The sequence below is a fragment of the Chiloscyllium punctatum genome, chromosome 16, assembly GCF_047496795.1.
Source record: "Chiloscyllium punctatum isolate Juve2018m chromosome 16, sChiPun1.3, whole genome shotgun sequence".
Lineage (NCBI taxonomy): Eukaryota > Metazoa > Chordata > Chondrichthyes > Orectolobiformes > Hemiscylliidae > Chiloscyllium > Chiloscyllium punctatum.
In genome coordinates this window covers 75,174,900-75,198,445 of record NC_092754.1, presented here as the reverse complement: position 1 = coordinate 75,198,445, position 23,546 = coordinate 75,174,900, and the positions used below count along the sequence as shown (strand labels likewise).

The window sequence follows — 23,546 nt, the reverse complement described above, 5'->3', positions numbered from 1 at the left end:
GTTCATTCCGATAATTGGGCTGGGAATTAATTAGACTGTTTCTGTGTAATGGACTGAGAATGAAATAGTAATTCACTATAATAGTGGTACTAAGCACATATGCTCTTACTTTCAAATTAATATCAGAATAATGGGAAGAAAGATAAATCGGCATATCATGAGCTTATTGTAAATTCATAAAAAATATAACTGCTGAATACGTTTAAAGCAGTTTTTCTTATCAAGAAAAAGATAATGAGAATGTTTAGCAGTCGGACGGAATCGGAAGGAAAGGTCATTCACTGTAACTATTCAGCTGCAGACATCTTCTCTTCCTTCCACAAATGTATAACTTGCAACAATTCCAAATGTATTCTGATTGATAAAGGAAAGAGCAAACACCTGTAAGTTCTATTTTTTTGTTTACAAAAAAAGTCACAAAGTTAAATAATCTTACTGTGATCAGAATTACAATAAATCTTTGTGTTGAAGAAAAATATAATCAAATCAAAATATACATCGATATTCACAATAATTGGCAGAGTGAACACTGCAATATCTTTCCATCAGTTGATGTACTGAGCCATATTTCCACTTTTCTATCCCTGACTGGATTGATCAATGGTTAGATATTAGCAATAACTAAATTATTAATATGCTGTCAGTGAACTGAATATTAATGAGAAACTTCACATTGCCGTTTGAACGAGCAATATGTCGAAATAAATAGTAATTATTGGTAAAATGTCATTATATATCTCTTAATCGATGGGGCTGCGATTACTTTGATTGTTGAAATGAGTAGTATTCCAATATTTCCAATGAGCATTGGATGGAAAATTGATGCTTTTTGGTGTAGAGCTGAATTTTTTTTTATTGTAGTATTGGCAGTAATAATCAATGGATTAAATTATGATGTGCATCACACCTTACTGAATATTTTCAAGTTTTCTAACAGGTTTGTAGTCCAATCTTCAATTCAAAAAGGGTAATTTTGGCTCAGCACATCAGTAACTGCAAACATTTTCAACACATCTCCAAAGTTATTAATCTTATAATTTAAAAAAAATCAAAAAATTACCTCTGTAAATGTCATTGACTCTATGTTTAGATTATAGTCAAGTTCGTTCTCTACTTATTTTCTTACTATTTCTGACACCAGTGGCTAAATATTGATTAGATTAAATGTCATATGAGTGAGGTATTAGTTTTCTCTCAAAGATCTGTGCAGCACAGGAATGGGTCCTTTGGCCCGTAACGTTGTGCTGAATATAATGCAAAAGAAACTCATCCCTTCTGCCTATCCTTGATCCATATCCATCCAAATTATCGAAATGAACATTAAATAGCCTTAATGTATCTGCCTCCACCACCAAACCTTGAAGTTCATTCCAGACACCTACCACTCCCTGTGTAAAAAGTAAATGCCCCTCACATGCCCCTCGAACTTCCCCCCACAACGTTAAATGCATGCCTCATAGTTTTGACGTTTCAACTCTGGGAAGAAACTTCCTGACTGACAACCTTACCTATGTATCTCCTGATTGCATAGACTTCAATCAATTCTTCCCCTCAGCCACCGCCACGCCACAAAAAAGCAGCCTCTCCAAATCCAGGCAGCATCCGGGTAAACGCCCTCTGTGCCATCTCCAAAGCCTCCATACCCTTCCTGAAATGTGGCGAACAGAAGTGAATACAATACTTTAAGTATGCCTGAACCAAAGTCTTACAAAGTTGCAAAATGATACCCTGACTCTTGTAACCAGTTCCCTGACCAATAAAGGCAAGCATGCCATTTGCCTTCCTTACCACCCTATCTACTTGCATGGACACTTTCAGGGAGCCATGGTCTTGAATGCCAAGATCCCTTTGAACAACAAAGCTGTTCAGGGTCCTGCCATTAACTATCTACTTTTCCTTAATATTTGAGCTCCCAAAGTGTGACACCTCACACTTGTATGGATTAAGCTTTACCTTTAATTTCTCTGCCCATAGCTGCAGTTTATCTTTTTCCTGTTGCATTCTTTGACAACCTTCTACATTATTCACAACTGCACTGAACTTTGTATCATCTGCAAGCTTATTAACTCACCCAATTAGGTTTTAATTCATGTCACTTCTATATATTTGTATCGTAACCAGAAGGGTTCCAGTACAGATCCCTGTGGAAAAAAGACAGAAAATGAGGGAAATTTCTTGAATAAATGTGTTTTTTTTCAATGACAAAACAATTCTGATGAATAATCTCTGAAGTTGTGATTTTTGTTTAAATTAACCCAATATTTTAATTCTCAGTTTACTGATCTTAATGAATATCCAGTACAAACTGCTTTGAATATATTGAATCATTTTAAGTGTTGAGTTCTAACATTAATTATTATTTAATTGTCATTTCAATTCTCACACCATCATGAGATTCACATTTTAGTTGAATCCATTATTTCTTTGTGCCAGTGTCATAATGAAATATTAACATTCTTTTCAGGTCAACACACCTGCAATCAACCAGAGTTTTCTCACCCAACACTCATAGTAACTATCTCATTCCCTTTCATTTGAATTCTCATATTAATGGAAAGATTATTAATCAGCCTTATCAATTAAGAGATGGCTAATTATTTTTCACTTCAATATTTCAGTTTTTTCAGATATACTGCACAATTACATTGCAATAAGGATTTTCTTATCAACCTTAAATTTGGTTGCAGCCATTTTAAAACTAATTATTGCTAATGTCTAACTGGTAATCATTGTTTAAATGCAATATATCCAGCTGTCGATGTGGAACAATGACTCAATACATCAACTGACAAACAATATTGCACTCTACAATCTCTTAATCTTAGCAAAATAATTTTCAGTGCGGAAGCTTAGTTGGATTGAATTGGCTGTGAGCAAAAATACATTCTGAGGAAGGGTCACTGGACGCAAAGTATTAACACTGAATGCTTCCCACAGATGCTGCCAGACCTGCTGTGTTATTTTCCAGCAATTACTGATTTTGTTTCTGAGTTCCAGCATCCACAGTTTTTTGCGTTCTTGTACTGATTGTATTTCACTTCAATGCTAACATTTCTATATTTCTGATTATTACAAAAGAGCTAACTATTTTTCACATTAAACATTATTTAAATTTCATGTTTTTCTTGTGTACACAAACCTGATTAACAAATGTTTGATCAATTCTTTTATAATAAACCTTGAATTCATAGAAATCACAATTTTGTGAAACTGAGGAAAGTTGTCTTTCGCTGAGTATCACGTTGAATGGCGAATGCTTTATTTCCAAATCATGTGCGTTACAAAGCAGGTAAATGTTAATTTATGTATATGAATAACTGCTTCAAACATATTGAATTATTTGATTATCATGAGAATTATATTTATTTAAGATCATTGCCGCTTCGTTCCATCATTATTAGAAATTAGGAATTCTTTTTATCCATTACACACTGGAGCTGTCTAATACAATCCTAGTCCAATTATCACGATAAATATCTGAGCAGTTTTCCCTGTGAGTAACCACAGTAAGTATATGATTATAGTCCTGCCCTTTCTGCATGGGAACATTATGGAGGGTTCTGGTAAAGTCTGTACTAATAGACCATGAGGTAGGCATTCAATTCCTACCTTAAACAGAGATGTGTCAAAGCACCTCAGAGTTGATTAGAAAATATCTAAGTGTCAATTGAATTACTTTTCAATCCAACATTTTCTCAACTTGTATCTGTTGTTGATTATAATGGTCACAATATATTGAATTTATTTGCTTCAGGTCACTGATTAAAGTATGAATGTTATTAAGGTAAGGGGGAAAGTTTTAAAAGGCATCGGAGGGGCAACTCTTTTCACAATGCGTGTTTGGCATACTGAGATGAGATGTGACAGGAAAGGCAGCGGCTGGTACGATTACAACATCTAAAAGACTTTTGGACAGTTACATGGATAGAAAACATCCAGAGGGATATGGGACAAACACAGGAAAATGGGACTAGTTTAGTTTCGGAAACCTGGCCGGAATGCCAAGTTGGGCTGAATGACCTGTTTCCGTGCTGTATCAGTCTAACTTTCTACAATTCAAACTTGACTGTGATAGGTAAAGGAAAGCAAAAACGGGTATTAATTCTGTTTTGTCTCCATAAAAAAGTGACATGAATTTTAAATAATTGTGTCACATGAAATAGTTCACTCTTATTGTGATTAGAAATACAATGAATGCGAGCATTAAAGTGAAATAGAATTGAATTAATTCAACTGTGTTTCCATGGTTAAAATAAAAATTGATTTTCACAATGATTGTGAGTTTGTACACTGCAATATATTCACATCAGTTCATGTACTGAGCTATTATTACACATTTATACCCCTTACTGAACTGAACAATAGTTACACATTAGCAACACATAGATTTTTGAAAATATATCAGTGCACTTCAAAGAAGGAGATATTTAATGTTGCTATGTGACTGTGCAATGTGTAGACATGAACAGCAATCATTGCAGTGAAAAGTAATTACAGTTCTCTGAATTTATAAGGCTGAGATTACTGTGATTATTCAAACGAGCAAAAGTCAGTTTTCAAAGCATGTTGGGTGCAAAATCATTGGTTCCATTGTGGGATACTTGACCTGAAAACAATAGTATTGTTACAATGCATTAAATTAAAATATGGATCTGACTATACATGTTAGAAAGACAAACAAATTATTCTGTAATTATTATAAAGATAATGAATTCATAATAAATGTTGGAATCAGAACAAATAAGTTGACTCAACATTTTAAAAGCACTTTGCTCTAATGTTGATTAGACATCATTAAGCTCGGTAAATTGAAGACTAAAATCTAACAGCTGGATTGATGGATTGAGGACAATAAATGAGTCATTCAGTAATTATTGAAAAGAAATGATTTTTGCTCAAAATGCAGACAATACAGAAGTAATGCATTTCATTTAATTAGTTTACATGTAGAAACGTTTGTTTTTAAATTATTTAATTTTATCCTGATCGATGTTCAAACATTTGTGTCTGAATTAGGAAGAAAATAAGGAGATAACGAAATTTAATATCAGAGTGACCACAAGATACAGTCCATGACATTTGATAGAAAAAGGAATTTGCATAATTTTGTAATTATTGAACATTGATAACCAATTAACTCCTCAGGTACTGAAGCAGTCCAACCCCAAGAACAACAAGATCTGGACAATATCCAGGTTTGGGCTGACAAGGGGCAAGTAACATACATCCCACACAAATGCAGGCTGTGACCATCACGTATAAGAAATGACCTAACCCCCATCACTTGACATTCAATGCTGTTACCATCACTGAACACCCACTATCAACATTATCCTGGGGATAATCATTGATCAGAAACTGAATTGGTCTCACTACACAAACACAGTGGCTACAAGAGTAATTCAACTCCTGGCTCCTGAAAGCTTACCCAACAGCTACCAGGCACAAGTCAGGAGTGTGATGGAATACTCCCCACTTGCCTGGATTAGTGCCGCCCTAACAACACTCAAGGAACACATGGCCACTTCCATCTCGAAGGACAAAGGCAGCAGCTAGATGGAAATACAACTACCTTCAAGTTCCCCTCCAAGGTACTAACGCACCCTGACTTGGGAATATATGGCCATTCCTTCACTGTCGGTGGGTGAATGTCCTGGAAATCCCCACCCCAATGGCATCGTGGGTCAACCCACAGCAGGTAGACTGCAGCGGTTCAAGAAGACATCTCAGCACCAATTTCTCAAGGGTAACTAGGGACAGGCAAGAAATGCTGGGCCCAGCCAGTGACAACCAAATAACATCAAATAAATATTAAAATAATGTCTGCAAGATCAAAATAGCTCCAACTCTGTCCTAGCTACAATCTCTACCTCTTCTTATTGACAATGATAAAAGGTTACCTTGCTCCACTTTCTCCTCAGTACAGTATTCCCCCCAGCCCTCTCTTATACCAACCAGCAGCATTGCCATCACCAGCAGCAACTCCGCTTCAAATATTTTGTCAGTAACTTTTCATTAACTGGTTACTTCAATTACAATGCAATCTCTACAAACAGACCAAGTACCTTTTAGGCAACAACAAATTTTCTAACAACTTTTCTTGATCTCTCTCTGCCATTCTTTTTGGTTATATGAGGTAGGGAGGGATTGGATCAACACAGTGATGTAAGATATATGGAACACAGTGAGACAGGAAAGCTAGTATGGCTACGTTGACTCTTAGACCCCACACAGTGGAACAACACATTCACTGCATAATAAACACAACACAACATTTCAACCCGGCGTGACAGTAATAAAATGTGGATTGGTTGGACAGGCTGGATTTGTTTCAGCCGGAGTTTGGGAGAGTGAGGGGTGAAATGACTGAAGTGTCTAAGATCCTGAATGGTTTGTTAAGGAGGACGTGGAAAGGATGTTTCCTCCTGTGGGTCATACGTGAACTCGAGAGAACTGCTTTAAAATTAGATTCACCCTTTCAGGACAGAGATGAGGAGATTTATTTCCTCTCAGAGGGCTGTGCAACTTTGGAACTCTCTGCCCCAGAAGGTGGGCTCAATGAATATTTTTAAGACACTGGTTGATAGGTTCTTGTTAAGGGATGTTGGGGGAAGATGGAACACAAATCACTAACAGATCAGGCCTGGCCTTATTGAATGATGGAGTGGACTTGAGGGGCTGAAACTGCTTCTTTCTCACATGACACAGGACTAAGAGCTTTGTTGAAAATTCCTTCACTGGATGTAGGTGCCACCGGCTATGGGCAGCAGTTATTACCCAGAGGGCAGGTAAGAGTAACCACATTGCTGTGGGTCAGGGGTCACATGTAGACTAGATCAGGTAAGGATGGCAGCTTCCTTCCCTAAAGGACATCAGTGACCGAGATGGGTTTTTCCTGACAATCGAGAATAATTTCATCAATAGACTCATAATTCTAGATGATTATTGAATTCAAACTGCTGAAACTGACTGACCATGTGGCTGGCAGTGAATCCAACACAAGTGAATGAAAACATTGCTCAGAGTCTGGTTCTGGAACATTCAATACAACCAGGAAATGGAAAGTGAATACTTAATTGAAAACAAGGCCACTGCTCTGTTAGAGAAAAAAATCAATGTTCAGTTACTGAACATTATTGACTCACAGAATATGCGAACCTGCAGAATCACAGTAAAAGGGAAAAGTAAACAACATTCTTGGCAAAGCCAGAATGAACCAACTGCTTGTATGAAAACAGCTCAGAACAAAGGGGCTGAATCCCCCACAAACTGACAAATCAGATTTGTAGATAGAGATTGGAAATCTTTAGAAAAAACTCTTTCCTGCTGATGGTGTGTGCTAGAAACAATTCTCAGTGTGAACTGCCACTTATTTCTCCTCACAAAAGGAGGTGTGTTGCTCACTTACAGACTGACTTACAGACAAAGGAAACCTGATCAGGAACTCGCAGGTTAATTAAGCTATTAGTGACAGACCATTGCACACAACAAGAGCTTAGACCACAACAGATTCTAGTGAAACCAACAGTGCAAAGAAAATGGCGAATTAGTATTTATAATCATGCAGCCTCTCTCAATTAAAATAATCCCAGTAAACTTCTCAACATTTTAAAACTATTAATATCAATAAATATGTATTTATTTCCATTCCTAATTTCCTCCAAAAAATGTATCTGATTATTCTCTTCAAAATATATTTTAAATGGTGTATTCCAAATCACAATTAATTTCCAATTATTCTTAGAGCAAAACAACTTGCAAACTAAGATAGTTTTCATGTCAATAATGACACTGGAAACTTTGTTATGTAGTTCAACCATATTTCCAAATATTGTTTTGGTTCATTATTGCAGTGAAGCTAAAATTAAAGTCTATTTATTTTCTCTGATACCCTTCCATTACTTTATTCCCTAAAAACAATGCCCATGGTGTAATGGGTGACAAACATTAAATAAAATTGAATTTTCATTGCAAGAACTTGTACAAAATATCACATATTATTCAGTTCATTCATTGTCGTTGATTATCTGTTATTTTCATTATTTGATCACGTCAAATTCACTTAAATAATCAAACTGGAATTTTCACCTCTATAAATATGTAAAGTGAATGTCAAATTATTAATATTTCAAGTAAAACCAAATTCACATTTTGCTCTGTTTTATTCCAGGAATGACAGGATGTGTTACATTATTATGGGAAACAGGAACAAGTGAAGGTGGTGGCTCTCAGACGTGAGGCCTTAAAGCCAAAAGGCCAGGCGGTAGTTACAGTGGGGGAGGTACCTAGTGCCCCGCTCTCCTCAGAAGGCAGTGAGGATGGTGACACTGACTGGAACGGGTTAGATGGTGAAGCACCCACGTATGGACAGAGGGACAGCAATGGGTGGGATGACCCACCGCCCTATAAGGTCCAGAAGGCCGTGTCTGTGGCACCACTGGGCATCAAAGCTCAACTTAGACAGTAGGGAGCAACAAAGGGAACTGACAGAAACCAAACCTGAACCGTTCACCCGCTGAATAACAGATGTTGGTGAATGAACACCCAGCCTGATAGAGAAATGGCAATAATGGGCCTTATTGGGACAATATGGATGAATTAGTAGAGGTACACAGTCTCACCGAAGATGATGCACGGACCCTCCCTCGGCCTAAGATGCCCTGAAGTGTACAGCAGAAACTGTCCCTGTAATGAGAGGATGGGGTGTGAGCCGGTTCCCCCCAGAGTACAGCTGATCAGTGGCTCCAGGCATTTACAGATATTACAGGGACACACTGGGGAGGGGACAGGCTGAATGGGCTAAAATAACCTTGGTGACTCAGGGAGCCAAGGGTAATATCGAGGATCATACAGAGAGGAAGCCTGAAGTGTGTAACAACCACGGGGATCACCAAACCCCAAACTGTGATGATGACTTTAATGATGTGTTTGATGTATTTAAAAGATGACATGGGACCCTATTTAACTGTAATTATAAATATGGGACTCTCAGTGGGAGATAATTCTAACCACATTCTGAATTGGGCCATGAGAGCTGAGGCAAACACAGAAACACAGGGGAATAGCTGCAGTACAGGGAAGGTAATCAGACCCACAATGTTACAAGGGAAGCAGGAAAGGGCACAGAGACAAGGAACGGAGGCACAGAGAGGGAGGTTGTTCATATTGTAAGTGGCCTGTGTTCATGTAGGTATATGCATATTCCATGAATATTCATTGACGAGCTGTTAAGGGGCCAACACTTGCATGACTCTAACACCAGAGCATCTTTGTCAGTTACCGATAAGCATTTACCCCTCACCCCCTCAATTACTAAAATGAGAGCAGTCGGAGAGGGAACCTGGGAAGGTGGATGAAGCAAACCTGCCCCGATGTCGACCAGGAGTATGACAAAATATATTCAGATATGGAGGTGTGAAACTCAAGAAGGGACCATTCTGGGAGTTGCTCCTATTTATTCTAAAATGGCAACTATTGACGTCAACACCCGAATTTAAACATGGGGATGCTCCAGCCAGGACTGGGACAGAAGGAAAAGGAGAGGCAACCTCTCCGGAGTAGCTACATTGCAGGGAGACTGGGAGAGTCAGAGCATCTGGTGGGTTATAGCTCAGACCCACTCAGCGGTGTGCGTAACTCAAACAGGAAAGTGGGTTGTTATCTATCGACCCTGTAGAGATTGAGGGCCCTCTCACTCCCCACACAAACGGGATCTCATCAAAGCTGGGGCTGAAGAGGCAGTAATTGTGACAGTGACAGATTGACAGAAACTGGAAATAGTCTTGGTCCATACCTGTGGACATTAAATGGCAGAAGAGAGTGGTGTTTACTGACCGAGGAGAACAGTCCGCCAGGATATATTACCTCAGGGATCCCGCAATATTCCAGTATATCCCACCGATGTGTGTTTGATGGATTTAGTCACACTGATCTTACCAAGACCTCATCACCTCAAGCAGTGAGAAAGAAAATATCCAGATATTATACAGAGTATTGGATCAGGTTAGCCAGGCCAGGCTGAAAATTAACGCACAGAGAGTGCAACTGGGAAGGTAGGGAGAGACGGAACTGGGACATCATATTGGGGAGATCAAATCAGGAAGGGAGGGGGGACAGTCCCATCGGGAACAAAAACTATGGTTATAAAAATATCTACCCACATCAGGCAAACTTTAGGATTGTTTAATTATTGTGGGAATTTTGTTTTGGAATTATCCAGAAATAGAGAACCATCAGGAGCCCTGGCAGAAGCCCGGACATTAACCAGGGGTGAGGGAGGCAAAATGTACACGGACAGTCAGCATGCCTTTGGTATAGTTCATGACTGGGCTGGGTGAAGGTACATCACCCTGTCTGTGGGCCACATTGAGCATAAAGAACAGGGCAGAGAGTTAGTGGAAGCAGCTAACTTTCCCAGTGAAGCAGCAATAATGAAGATTAGAGCTCACATGAAAGTAGAAACGCCACACCAACGGGGTAATTGGTGAGCATGGGTGAGCATACTTACTGAAACAGTGCAGACATTTGAGGAGGATGCAGTGGCAGTAGCTACAGAAGCGAGAAAGGAAAGTTTAAAGACATTTGCAGAAACAGTCCCACAGCAGGAGAAACAGGAATGGGAAAAGGGTGGGGCAGTAATAGGACATCCAGCAGTGCCACTGTTTCAGACAAACATTATGAAAAACATATCATGGGATGGCCCATATTAAGCAGGATAAAATGCAATATTGGATGATCACTTACAGGGGTGTTCTGGAACAAGAAGGTTTTGTCGAAGGGGTGTAGTCTGTACACAGTGTGAGCCAGGGAAAACAATCAAGATAAAATGGAGGCAGCAGCAGGGACCCTGGGGCTCACGGGAACAATTACAGATGGATTTTACCTACACCCCCATCCCAATCCCAGGGAAGGAAATCCTGCTGGGTCTTAATAAACAGGTTTACTCAGTGGGTGGAAACATTCCCCTGCAGGTTCTGACCAAGGGACACATGCGACAGGAATCGAAGTTAAGCAGCTCTGTGGCTTGTTTGGTACTGAGCAGAAATACCATCTCACATACCACCCCCAGAGCTCAGGGACAGGAGAAGGAATGAAGCAGACACTGAAAGCTCGTCTGACTAAGGCCCTGACAGAGACAGGCCGGGATGGGTTAGTGTACTCCCCACAATCCTAATGAAACTGACATCAACCCCAGCAAAGGGAACTGAGCAATCCCCCTTTGAATTAGTGACCGGATGGACTATGGTAGTGGGAGGGCAGGGGATGTATAATGGCAGGGATAGGGTGAAACAATTTGTGAAAGAACTGACAAAGCAACTGCATGAGCTGAGAGGGGAAGTTGCAGACGGACAGAGAATCAGAGACTGGGAAAGGGAGCTCATAAACATCCGAGCTGACATCCCGAACCCAGGAGATCGGGTCAGGGGGGGAAATATGAGTGGAATGTATGAAAGAAACACATCCAAATGCTGGACATGGCTGGGGGATCCACAGAATTCCAGAGAAGGAGCTCTGAATAAACATTGGTCGTGCTGCTCAGCACAGAACTCAAGGCTCCTCTTTGATACTTCTCCCAGTAACAGTTGTGCAGGGGTATGTTGGTGGCTGGAGGTCTGTGAGCAGTGCCTCTGTTCCACAAGGGTCAGAGCTGGGACAACTGTTGTTTGTAATATATATAAATGATTAGCCTGAAAATGTAAAAGATTTAATTAGCAAGTTTGTAGATGGCACAAAGTGAAGAAGTTGTGAATCGTGAAGAATGTTGTCAAAGGAAACATCAAGGACGAGATCAGTTGGAAGGTTATGCGGAGAAATTGCAGATAGATATTAATTCAGACAAGTGTGATGTGATGCGTTTTGGGCGGCTCATTGTAAGAAGAATGTATACACTAAAAGGAAGTGCCCTGAGCAGCATTGATATACAGAGGGATCTTCAGGTGCAAGTTCACAGCTCCCTGAATGTGGTGAAGGAGGTGGATGGCAGGCTTGCCTTCTTCTGTCAGGGGACTGAATATAAAACTGTCATTAGGCCCCCCTTTGGGGGATTGTGGGCTGTGTTGGGCACCGCATTATAAGGAGGATGTGGAGGCTTTGGAGAGGGTGGAAATGGGTTTACCAGGATGTTGCCTGGATTGGGAGAGGTTGGAAAATCTTGGATTGTTGTCTTTGGAAAGTCAGTGGCTGTGGAGTGATCCGAGAGGCACAGAGAGAGTGAATAATCTGAATCGTTTTCCAAGTGGAAAGTACCAATTCCACAGGCCATAGATTTAAGGGGAGAGGGGGCAAGTTTAAAGGAAATGAAAACCGAAAGAACAGCAGATGGTGTAAACCAGAAAGAAAAACAGAAGTTTCTGAAAAAGCTCAGCAGTTCTAGCAGCATCTGTGAAGAGAAATTAGATAACATTTCTGAGGAAGGGGGACCGGACCCGAAACTTTAATGGATTTTCCTTCACAGATGCTGCATGACCTGCTGAGCATTTTCAACAACATCTGTGTAAGTTTAAAGGGAGTTGTGTCAGACAAGTTTCTTCTGCAGGAGGTGGTCAGTGACTAGAATGTACTTGCCTGAGAGATGGTAAAAGCAGAAACAATCACAATGTTTAAGAGGCATTTGGACAGACAGATAAGCAGGTATGGGTTGGCAGGGATACGGATCATTTAGAGGCAGATGGAATCATGATCCACACAGACATGGTGGGCCGATTATTCCGGTGCTGTACTGTTCTGTTTTCCAGAGGGGAGAATGTGTGGAGCGAGAGATAATATTTTGAGTATAATATGTCTCTTCTTTAGAACACACAGTAAGTTGATGCATTTTGAGAGAAGCAATGTCGAAAGGGAATATATATTTGAATGGCACAGACATAGAGAGCAGGACAGCAGGAATGGGGGATAATGTGTACAAATCCTTAAAGGAGAGAAAACATAAAGTGTATTGAATAAACTTATAGGATGCTGGGCTTCATTAATGCAGGGAATGATAACATACTCATGGAAAAGATGCTGACCATTGACAATGTTCTAGTTAGGTCATAGTCAATCATTGCATCCAATTGTGGTCAACAGATTCCTGGTCAGGATGAGGAAGTTAAAATACCACAGAGGGGCCTGTTCCATACTTTGCTTCTCTTTCAGAATGCATTGGCGACTCAAGGGTTAAACATTCTCCTGCCAAAGGTCTTCCTGCCGTAATGTAAGAGTACAAGGCCTGTACTCTTCCAATACAAACTGAACACCTCAGTAGGGGTGAGGCAGACTGTATCTTCGAAATAGAACCTCTTGGAGCCACACATGTGGATTCCACCATAACCCCAGATAGAGCAATTTGCCCTTTCCAGACAAGACGGAGAGCCCTGGGTACAACCCTGTTAAACTGCCTCCTGCTCCCATTGTCTTACCTCCCCTCCATATGAGCATAGGTAAGTGAATCTCCCATTTACTGAAGGAAGAACCCTTCTGCCTTCATCTCTTCCCATCAACACACAATCATGGACAATACGATAATCAGTTTCTGTAATCCATCACACATTATCACAGGACATTGGCATTCATCAAGCTTTGTAAATTCATAATTACCAGCTTTAAACTATGTAATGGCAATCGCCCATGTGACTGATATGCCTTTGTCTAATTCTTATTAAATATACTGTCTCTGTGGGTAAGGCAGAGATTCGTGAAGATGAGTCTGTACAAGTAGACACTCGGTTACTTTAGAGATGCTTTGAAATTCTTTCCAGCTGTCCAATAATAAAGCTACTGCTGTTGTACAGAAAACTTGTGTCACCTGGATTTGTGGAACAAAACAGACATTAACAAGGAAGGATATGAGTGATCTTCAGGATGTGGGGTACAGACTTACTGGAATGGTTCACTGATGAGGAAAATACAGTCACTGGATTCATTTGAAGAGATTGCTACTTTCTTTGAAATAAACAAGTTAAATTTATTTTTGAAAAAGCCGCATAAGATTATAACAGACCTAGATATAGCAGACAAAAATATGTGTGTTTGATAGGTGATGGCACAAGAGTTAAGGTCAGATGTAAGGTTTTGAGACAGCGGGAGATGATCAAGTGTTTCTGCTGACTGTATTGGCTGGAAATATGCAGAACATGCTGCCTATTACAGTGGTGCAAGTAGAGAAGATCAATGATTGATAAAAACAATTAGATCAGTTCTGAGGGAACTAAACTTGCAGAGTTTGGGGTATGTAGGGGGAATGAGAATATGGGATTCTGCTACAGAGAGCCAGCTTGGATTTGATGGGCCTCTTTCTGTGCTATAATGCATTATATTTGGACTTGCTTAACTTGCTCTGGTCACCGATTAAGTTGTCATTGAGGTAAATCTGCTCAGTGTTCCTACACAGACCAATACAGGCTGTCCCTCCACAGCAGGAGGTAATGTTTACTGCGTTATACTGGGTTCTTGGGGGTGGGGGGGGGGGGGGGCTAACGGTGTGTGTAACAGTCTGCTAGCTTATCTGAAATGGCAAAACATCAGTTTAGCCACACTAGGGATCGACGCTGGAAATGTGGGGAATGCCAGAAGGGAATTCTTTACCCATCCCACCTGGAAACTGGCCAAACCAGTCAGACTGGGGAGAAGCTGTTCACCTGCTGTGTGTTTGTGTGAGTGTGTGTGTGTTTGGGGTGGGGTGGGGGGGGGGGCGGGGGGGGAGGAGGGATTCACTCAGGCATCCACCCTGCTGAGACACCAGTCAATTTACTGATAGCCACAGTTGAAGGATTTTTTTTCTCTCTTATTCACACGAAGTAATGATCAATGGTTTTGGCAGCTCATAAAGTTGTGCACATTGAGATCTTAGCTTTGGAAATGTTAACATTGTTGAACATGTACAGATTCACACTGGGTAGAGACTTTTATTTTCCTTTGTTCATTCACAGGATGAGGGTGTCGCTGGCCCGGCAGCATTTACTGCCCATCCCTAATTGCCCAGAGGGCAGGTAAGAGTTAACCACATTGCTGTGGGTCTGAGGTCACAATGTAGGTCACACCAGGGAAGGATGGCAGCTTCCTTCCTGAAAGGCCATTAGTGATCCAGATGGGCTTTTCTGACAATCGATTAATGGTCATCATTAGATTCTTAAATTCCAGAGTTTTTTAAATTGAATTCAAATCCCCCCCATCTGCTGCAGCAGGCTTTGAACCCAGGTCTCCAGAACACTATCTGGGGTTTTAGATTAACTGTCTCACGACAATACCACTAGACCAATACTTCCCCACATCGCTGTCCATCCGCACAGAGTGAACAGGGATTTTCTAGTTCATTAGAACTGGGTAATCACACATACGTTTGCTCAATGATTGCAGGAGTTGGATGTTAATTGGCTATTGACACCCATCTCTGAACCATGTATTCTAGGGTTTGTTTCTATTGTCTTGTTATCTTTTGGGGATAAAAACAGTTTCAATTAGCTTTCTGTTAAATGCATGGCAATCAATTCTTTCTCACAACTCTCAGGCAGATTAGTTTCTTTTGAAGGGCTCTCCATCTCCCCAACCTCCTCCATCCTCACCCCCAACAGTACAATAATCTCACAGAGTCTCTTTGTGACTATGAATAAGACAATCTGATCAGCTGCTTCTTTCCCTACTCCTATGTCAAGTTGGATCTTAAACTCTCCTTACTGCAGTTGTGATCCTGCATCATTGTACAGTGCTGCTCGTATTTCATGTCTTGGCCTATCAGTGTTCATGATACTGCATGTAGTATATGGGGCCAACAGTGTAAGAGTTTAGCCATTTCCTTCCAACAACAGCAGTAGAATTGTACTCCAACAAAACTTACAGAATCACGGCCCAGCATATTCCCCAATTTACCTCTTACCATCAAACCAGAGGATCAATCCTCATTCAACTGAGAGAACTCAGGAGGGCATGCCAGGAACAGCAGCATGAATACCTAAAAATGAGGCGTTACCCTGATGAAGTTCCCAAAGAGGACTACTTGTGTGACAAACAGCATAAGCAGCAAGTGATAGACAGAGTGAAGCAATCCGGGAAACAACAGAACAGATCTAAGATCTGCAGTCCAACCAAATCCAGTTGTGAATGAAGTCAGAGCACAGCTGGAGTTCTGAGGACAGTTCTCTTCAAGATATTAACCAAGAAGAATGTCAGACTGGATTAATGATCATCAAACTCAAGTCCGTTTGTCATTCATATATTTACAATCAGTGTTCAATTCACCAAATGTAGCTGAAGGTAAAGATAATCTTCAAGTAATTGTAACAGTGGAGACATCTGAATACTTGATCAGCAACTTAAAGCCTGTTGTGTTTAGATAGTAATAATTTTAAAGAGATTTTTAAAAAGTAAGGTAACTTGGGTGTAACGGAAGAAGTTGATTGGTAGGTAGCTGATAATCTTGTTTTCATCTGAAGTCAATTTAGGTTTAGTTAACAAATAGACACATGGTAGGGAATCCCAGCCCCATGGAGTGCACATCCAGTTCCAAGTGGGAAAAACAGGACACTTCTTGTGTGAGCGACAACCACAAGAACACGGAGGTGACATGGGAAATGTCAGGAACACTCGTTTGACTGCGGTTAAAGTACTGCACACACTTCTGATCCCCACATTCCAGGGTTAATGTGATCACACCAGAGGGTACAGAGGAGATTGATCAGAATGTTTCTACAATTGGAAAATTTCTGCTCTGAGGAAAGGTTGGATAGACTGGGGGATGATTTCCGAGGAGGATGAGCTGAGATTTAATTGAAGTGATAAAATGCTGAGGAATCCAGATTGAGGGGATAGGAAGGAGCTATTCATTAACTGAGAGGTCAGAAACTGGAGGATTTAGATTGAAACTAATTCCCAGAAAGAAGGGGAGAGGAGAATTCATTTCACTCAGAGATGGTGGGGAGCAGGAACTCATTGATGGAGTGGCAGAGGCAGTAACCAGCATCACATTAGAATAAAAGGACATGGATGTAACTGAGATGCTGGAACATGCAGGGCTGTGGACTAAAGTCTGCAGAATGGGATCATTGTGATTGATTTGACATTTCTCCAGAATATTAAACTCAAGTCCAATTTGAGAATTTATGAACATCATCCGACCTGAATTCCAAATGTCAGAATAAATTTATCAGAAAATTACAGCACAGATCGAGGCCACTTGGCCTATCCTGCATGTGTTGGCTGTAATAGAATGACCCAGGCTTTACAGCGTTCTGTACTCACCAATGAGAACAACAATTTCAGACTGTGTACTCTGCCCTCAATGTGGTTATAATCTGTTTTTTCAATGTATTTCTTTGACAGCTGCTCACCTTGTTTCCTGGTTTCTTTCCCAGCCCTAACTCCATTCCCCATGGCCTTGAGGGACTACCATTTCTGCAATTCAATCTCTCCTGCCTTCCCCCGTGTGACAGACTGTCTTTTTGTCCTTGTCTCACTCCCACCTTGCTCACAACCTGTTACATTTCTGATGGTTCCCAGATCTCTGTGACTTCACTGCGCCCCTGGGTCAGGGGCACGAGTTTTGAATTCTCTTCCTCATGAGATAATGGGAAATCTTTCTGGCTGCAGTTTCCCCCAGATTTTATTTTGAAAAAGAAAGAGGATTTGCGTCAGAGTCAAGTATTTGTGAGCCTTCATCCACAATCCTGAGCACTTAGATATAATATGTGACTCTCCCACAGATGTGCCAGTTTGATGGATTGGCCGTGCTAACATGGCCTGTAGTGTGTAGGTTAGATGGGTTGGGTTAGCCATGCTAAATGTGGGGTTATGGAGGTAGGGTGGGACAGCAGATCATTGCAGACTCGATGGACCGAATAGTCTCTTTGTGCGCCTAAGGGATTCTGTAATTCTAACTAGTTAGGAAAATGTGACAACAATCACAAGTCCAGGTTCATTCAACTCAGGTACACATGCTGCCTTTTGTGTTTCTGTGTGTGCCCGTAGTGTTAGGTAAGGGGTAAATGTAGGGGTATGGGTGGGTTGCGCTTCGGCGGTCGGTGTGGACTTGTCCACAGTCTCCAGGATTGTGCAGACTCAGTGGATCAGCCATGGGAAATGCAGTGTTACAGAGGTGGAGTGCTCCAGGTGGGATGCTCTTTGGATGGTTGGTGTGGTTTGATGGGCCAATGCTCTCCTGCCACACAGTTGGGATGCTATTCGATGATTGAGTATAAAGCAGCGTGTCCTTGGAGAGGAGCATGTGGTATGTATCAATGCTCTTGATGCCTTTAGATAGAGGTGGGCATCGCAGGGGATACAGTGCTTTATCTCCACTGCTGCCCCCTCACCCCTAACTCTACTTTGATTTGGTCCCTTCCCAATCTGTCATTTGTAATGGTTTGCTTTGCCCGTAATGGGCTTTGTTTGTAAATATTCAATTGGTTACACGGGTGGTTTACTGCTTGTGATTATATATTAACAAAACCTAAAATGGTGAAATGATGAACGTGGGAAGGTTGCTCAGCTGTGTGTGATAACACGTCTGGGTCGGAGAAATGGGGGAAAATGAACACTTCACAGCTCAAAGAAGGAGAACTGAAAAGCAGTTAAATCAAACCAAAGGTTCAGACAGGGAGGGAATATTTCCCTGGAGTTTGAGTAACTGGAAAGAGATGGTGTCCGGGAATAGACAGGATTTTGTTTTACAGGGCGTTTGAAAATTTTAAAAACTATTAGTTTCATTTCTTTTAGTTTTATTTATTGAGGAATAAATAGCTACAATATTTTAAAACCAAATTCATAAACCTTGTGTTAAAGATAAATGTTAAATAAAATCCATCAAACCATCCCTCACTGAAAACTGTTGTGGAGGTGCAATCTCCTGGAGAATCCCTGCCCCCTTCTTCCATGGTTATATACATACCTGGGAGATAGCAGCAGGAGACCATTCAGCCTTTCAATCCTGCTCCACCATTCAATGGGAAACAGCTGACCATCCAGCTCAGTCTCCTGTTCCTGCTCTGTTCCAATCCCCTTTCATGACTTTACCTTGAAGAACTATATTTCAGTCCTCCTTGGGCTTCACTGCCTTTTGTTCCAGTGACGTTGTTGTGTGGGTGTAGGCAGGGGTAATGTGATGGTGCTGCCTCCTGGAGGATACACTCAGTATCCCTCATCATCCTGCAGTAACATCAATTGGGTTTCAGCAACTAGAGATAGAACCCATTACCAGGATATGGGCATCACTGGCTCAGCCAGCATTTATTCCCCATCTCTCGTTACCCTTGAGAAGATGGTCGTGAGCTGCTGTCTTGAAAAATTCGCCGTCCATTTGGCGCAGATAGACCGACAATGATGGGAGGGAGAGAGAGTTGCAGGATTCTGGCCCAGTGATTCTCCATCTTTGGTTCTTCTAATTCTGGTTAACTTTATCATGATCGGCAAATGATGTTGAGAGTTCAGTCTGCAAATCTTCACCACCTAGCACCCTGTATAAAGGAATATGTACAGATAAGAAATTCAGAGCAGACAATTCTAGTTTCTCTGGAATATCTTTTCCCCCTTTCGTCCCCCAAAGCTGTAACCCTCCAGCCCACTTACTCTCTCCCACCATTCTAACTCTACTACCTACTAATGTACACCCTCCCCATTCTCATGGAGTTACTGATAAACAGGTCTATGCCACCACTTGCCGTCCCTAGTTAAAGTCTGCACCCTTTCTGGGTTCACTTCCTTTCCCTTCAGTTGCTGCAAGTCAATAATGTAACAGCAGAATGAAACAAAAGGAAACAGAAAGGGAGGTGGCAGATCCTGGACAGAAGAGGAACCTTCAGTCTGGGAGAATGGGTCAGATCCTTCCTTGTTTCTCATTGGTCGATTCCAGTGTTATGACAAGTTAGGAATGGAACTTGGTCCCATGTGGGTGTGGTGACACTTTGACCCTCCAACAGATCAATACTACAAGCAAATACGTTCCTCCTCCAGACAGAATATGAAATACTTTCCACTAGTTACCCCAAAGCACATGCTCCAAAACTCACCCACATTCTGTACTTGTGCAGTGCCAGGTTTGCCCACAGACGTGTGGTCCCTGCCTCGGAATTTGGGAGTTGCAGTCCCCATGCAGCCACTGGAGCCCTGTCTCTGGAACGTGAATGAAAACTGTGGGATGGAGGATGTTCTCTATAGGATCCCCATTCAGACACATGGGACATGTGGGCTGTCACTGGGATTTCCTGAGACATCAGCTTAGACAACCTGATTTCTGACGTAAGGATCATAGATTCAGCCAATTGGGGGATAGGGAGGTTAATAAGGCACAGTAGGTTTTAAGCAGAGGTGGCTCAGTGGCTAGCACTGCTGCCTCACAGCGTCAGGGACCTTTGGCGACTGTGTGGAGTTTACACATTCTCCCCATGTCTGCATGGTTTCGTGCAGTTCTCCAGTTTCCTCACACAGTCCAAAGATGTGCAGTTTGGGTGGACTGCCCATGCTAAATTGCTGATAGTGTCCATGCACGTGTCGGTTAGACAATTAGCCACGGGAAATGCAATGTTACAGGGTCTGAATGGGATGCTCATCATAGGGTTGGTGTGGGCTCAATGGATGAATACCCTGTTTCTGCACTATAGGGACTCTATTCTATTCTCATGTGGAAGAATGTCCTTGTCTCAATGTGTTGTGAATCTGTGGAATTCCCTATTCAAAATGCGGTGGATGCCAGGACAATGAGCGAATGTAATGAAGAGATACAGATGCTGAATTTGCAATGAGTTGAAGGGTGAGAGAGAGAGCAGGTGGGAAAATCCAGCTGAGACCGAGGTGAGCTCAATCGTCACTGTATTACATGGTGGGGCTGGTTCTCCTGTGCCCAGTACTTATCTTCTTACGGTAATAACTGGAAAGCTGAATCCAAAATTCACCTCCTTCACCAAAGGAGATTTTCGGAAAATGACAGATAGTCAGGTGGATTAGCATTCCAATCTTAGATAGTGAGGAAGCGTGTAGGAGATAATGATTTTGCAATTTTAAACTGAAGGGAGACAGTGATTTATGGTTTTAGATTGTGTTGTACGTTCGCAGTGTCCAGAATACTCTGTTGTGAATATCTATCCTGCACTTTATTACAAAGACAAGGTCTCTGACAATGAAAACCAAAACACCCAGGAAAGATCGTCTCACCTCGTAATCTGATAAAAGAATTCTGAGAAGTCTGGTTGAACTTAGAACACAGATGGAAAGCTGAAAGATTAGAACCACTCCCACGATCCAGTGCTTAAAACAAAAGGAGAATACAATAGGATGAGGCAGGAGTTGGCTAATGTAGACTGGAAGCAAAGACTTTATGGTGGGAAAGTTGACGCACATTGGGGGAATATCAAAGCAATTTTTTGAAATTCTCAGCAAAAGTATATATCAGGGAAAGGGAAGGACGGTAGGAAAAGGAGTAATCTGCTGTGGGTGGCTCAGGAAATAAGGGAGTTTATCAAACTGAAATAGAATGCACACAGATTGGCAAAGACCATGGAGATTAGGAAAACTTCAAAGATCAACAGAAAGCGAGATGGGATTGGGGGAGAAAAGTGATGAGTAGCTATCCCCAGGGCCAGAATAGTAGTTTACCCTGCTAGAGGGGAACCTATTGTGTGGGGAACATATGGCCTCTGTAATTGTTGAAGCACTTAACTGTTACCATAGAGATAATCCTGATCAAGTTAAAAACCACAGCACACCCCAAAAGCTTGTACTTCCAAATAAACCTGTTGGACTATAACCTGGTGATGTGTGGTTTTTAACTTTGTTCACCCCACCACCGGCTTCTCCATATCAGAATCCCGATAGACAGCCCCACTGAAACTGAAGTGCCTGTTAGATACTTGAGGGAGCCACAGGGGCGTGGGGGAGGGGTGTGTGGTTTAACCACAAAGTGCTGAACTGAACTAGACTTTCTAACTGCCGTTGCCATGGAGATAATACTGAGAGACAGTCTCTATTCAAAGTCCCAAACCACAAAGGTATAAGAATGGGAGCTGTACATCAGACAGGTGGGGAGTTACCTGATGCTGCCTGGAGGTATTTTGTATGTACACTATTCATACAACTGCCATATTTCATCAATAAAGACTCAAAGAAGACCTCTCAGAGTTCTGTGCCCAGTTATTCCTATCCAGCAGGATTCAGGAATATGAGCACACAGCAGTCAGTCTTCACAGTGGAGGATACGAAGAACATGCCAGTAATTGATAAGGAAACTGAGGAAGGTGAAGACCTAGATAATAACCATTATCGTGAAAGAGTTAGAGCTGGGCAAGCTAATGGAGCTAAAGGTAGATAAGTCTCATTGCCCTGATGGAATACATCCCAGGATACCAGAGTTAGTGGGAGAAATAGCAAATGCACTTAGGAGTTATAGAATCCTACAGCAGAGACAGGCCCTTTGGCCCAAACTGGCCCATGCCAATCAGAAAGTCCATCCACGCTAACTCCATTTCCCTGCACTTGGCTCATTTGCTTCTGACCCTTTCCTATCCATGTATTTGTCCAAATGTCTTTTACCTGTAGAGAGTGTTCCTGCCTGAACCACTTCCACTGCCAGCTCATGCCATATAAACACCACCCTCTGTGTAAAACAGTTGCCCCTCAGCTTCCCTTTTATTCTTTCTCCTCTAACCTTAAACTGATCCAATCAAGCCGTCTAATCCTCGAGTTCCTGGGAAAAAGACTGAGTGCATTCACCTTATCCATGCCTCTCATGGTCTTATACCCTTCTAGAAAAGAACCCCCTCAGTCTCCTCTTCTTTTAACATAAAATCCTCACTTCTCCAACCTCTCCCTATAACTCAGACCCCTGAGCCCTGGCAACATCCTTGTAAATTGTTCTGCACTTTTTACAGTTTAATAACTGAAACCTACATTACATTCCTCATATTTCCAGTGTTTCCCCGCGGGGCTGGAACCGACGGGACAATGCCAATGGATTACAATCCATGATCGAGAATGAACTCCTTTACAACAATCCCGTTGTTTCTGATTTACATCTTCCTCAGTTCTTTTGGTTTTAATTTACCGGGAGTTTGTAATTCAGGTCCCACAGCCTCTGTCCCAGTCTCTGCTGTCTCTCCCAACCCCAAACAGTGACACGGCACCTGCACAGCTCATGGACAGGTGTTGTCTTGCTGGTCACACCCCTCATTCAATCCCATTGGCTGCAGGACCACACAGATTCTCCTCCCATTGGTCTGGAGCTGCCGTCAATCAGCCGGGCCCCATTGTGATGAGAGTGGAGGGCTGATCACTCTCTCTGCCCTGGGATGAGCTTCATCATTCACAGTGAATGGGGCAGTATCACAGAGCACAGGGCCTGAGGGCTATTCAGCCCATTGGGGCTGTATTCTCTCCCTCTGAAGATGCTGCAAATCTGTCCCAAGTCCCCTCCCATGTGCCCAAAGCCCCTCAAATCTTTCCTTAAAAAGTAAAATTCTAAGTCTGTTTCAGAATACCTGCTGAATCTGTGTCGTTCAGACTGTTCCAGATGCTCAGAACTTACTGAATAAAATAGTGTTCACATCTTCACCTTGTATTATTTGCCAATTACTTGAAAGTAGTTACTAAAA

The 23,546-nt window shown here is 41.8% G+C and overlaps 1 long non-coding RNA gene across 1 annotated transcript; it reads right to left on the bottom strand.

Annotated features, from left to right (window-relative positions):
- Window positions 1-1,532: 1,532 nt before the first annotated feature.
- On the bottom strand, window positions 1,533-19,242 carry LOC140486872 (uncharacterized). The gene is made up of 3 exons (XR_011962656.1): window positions 18,857-19,242; window positions 2,072-2,141; window positions 1,533-1,648 (listed from the first exon to the last, which is right to left on the bottom strand). It is a non-coding gene; the product is annotated as an uncharacterized lncRNA (long non-coding RNA).
- Window positions 19,243-23,546: the final 4,304 nt, after the last annotated feature.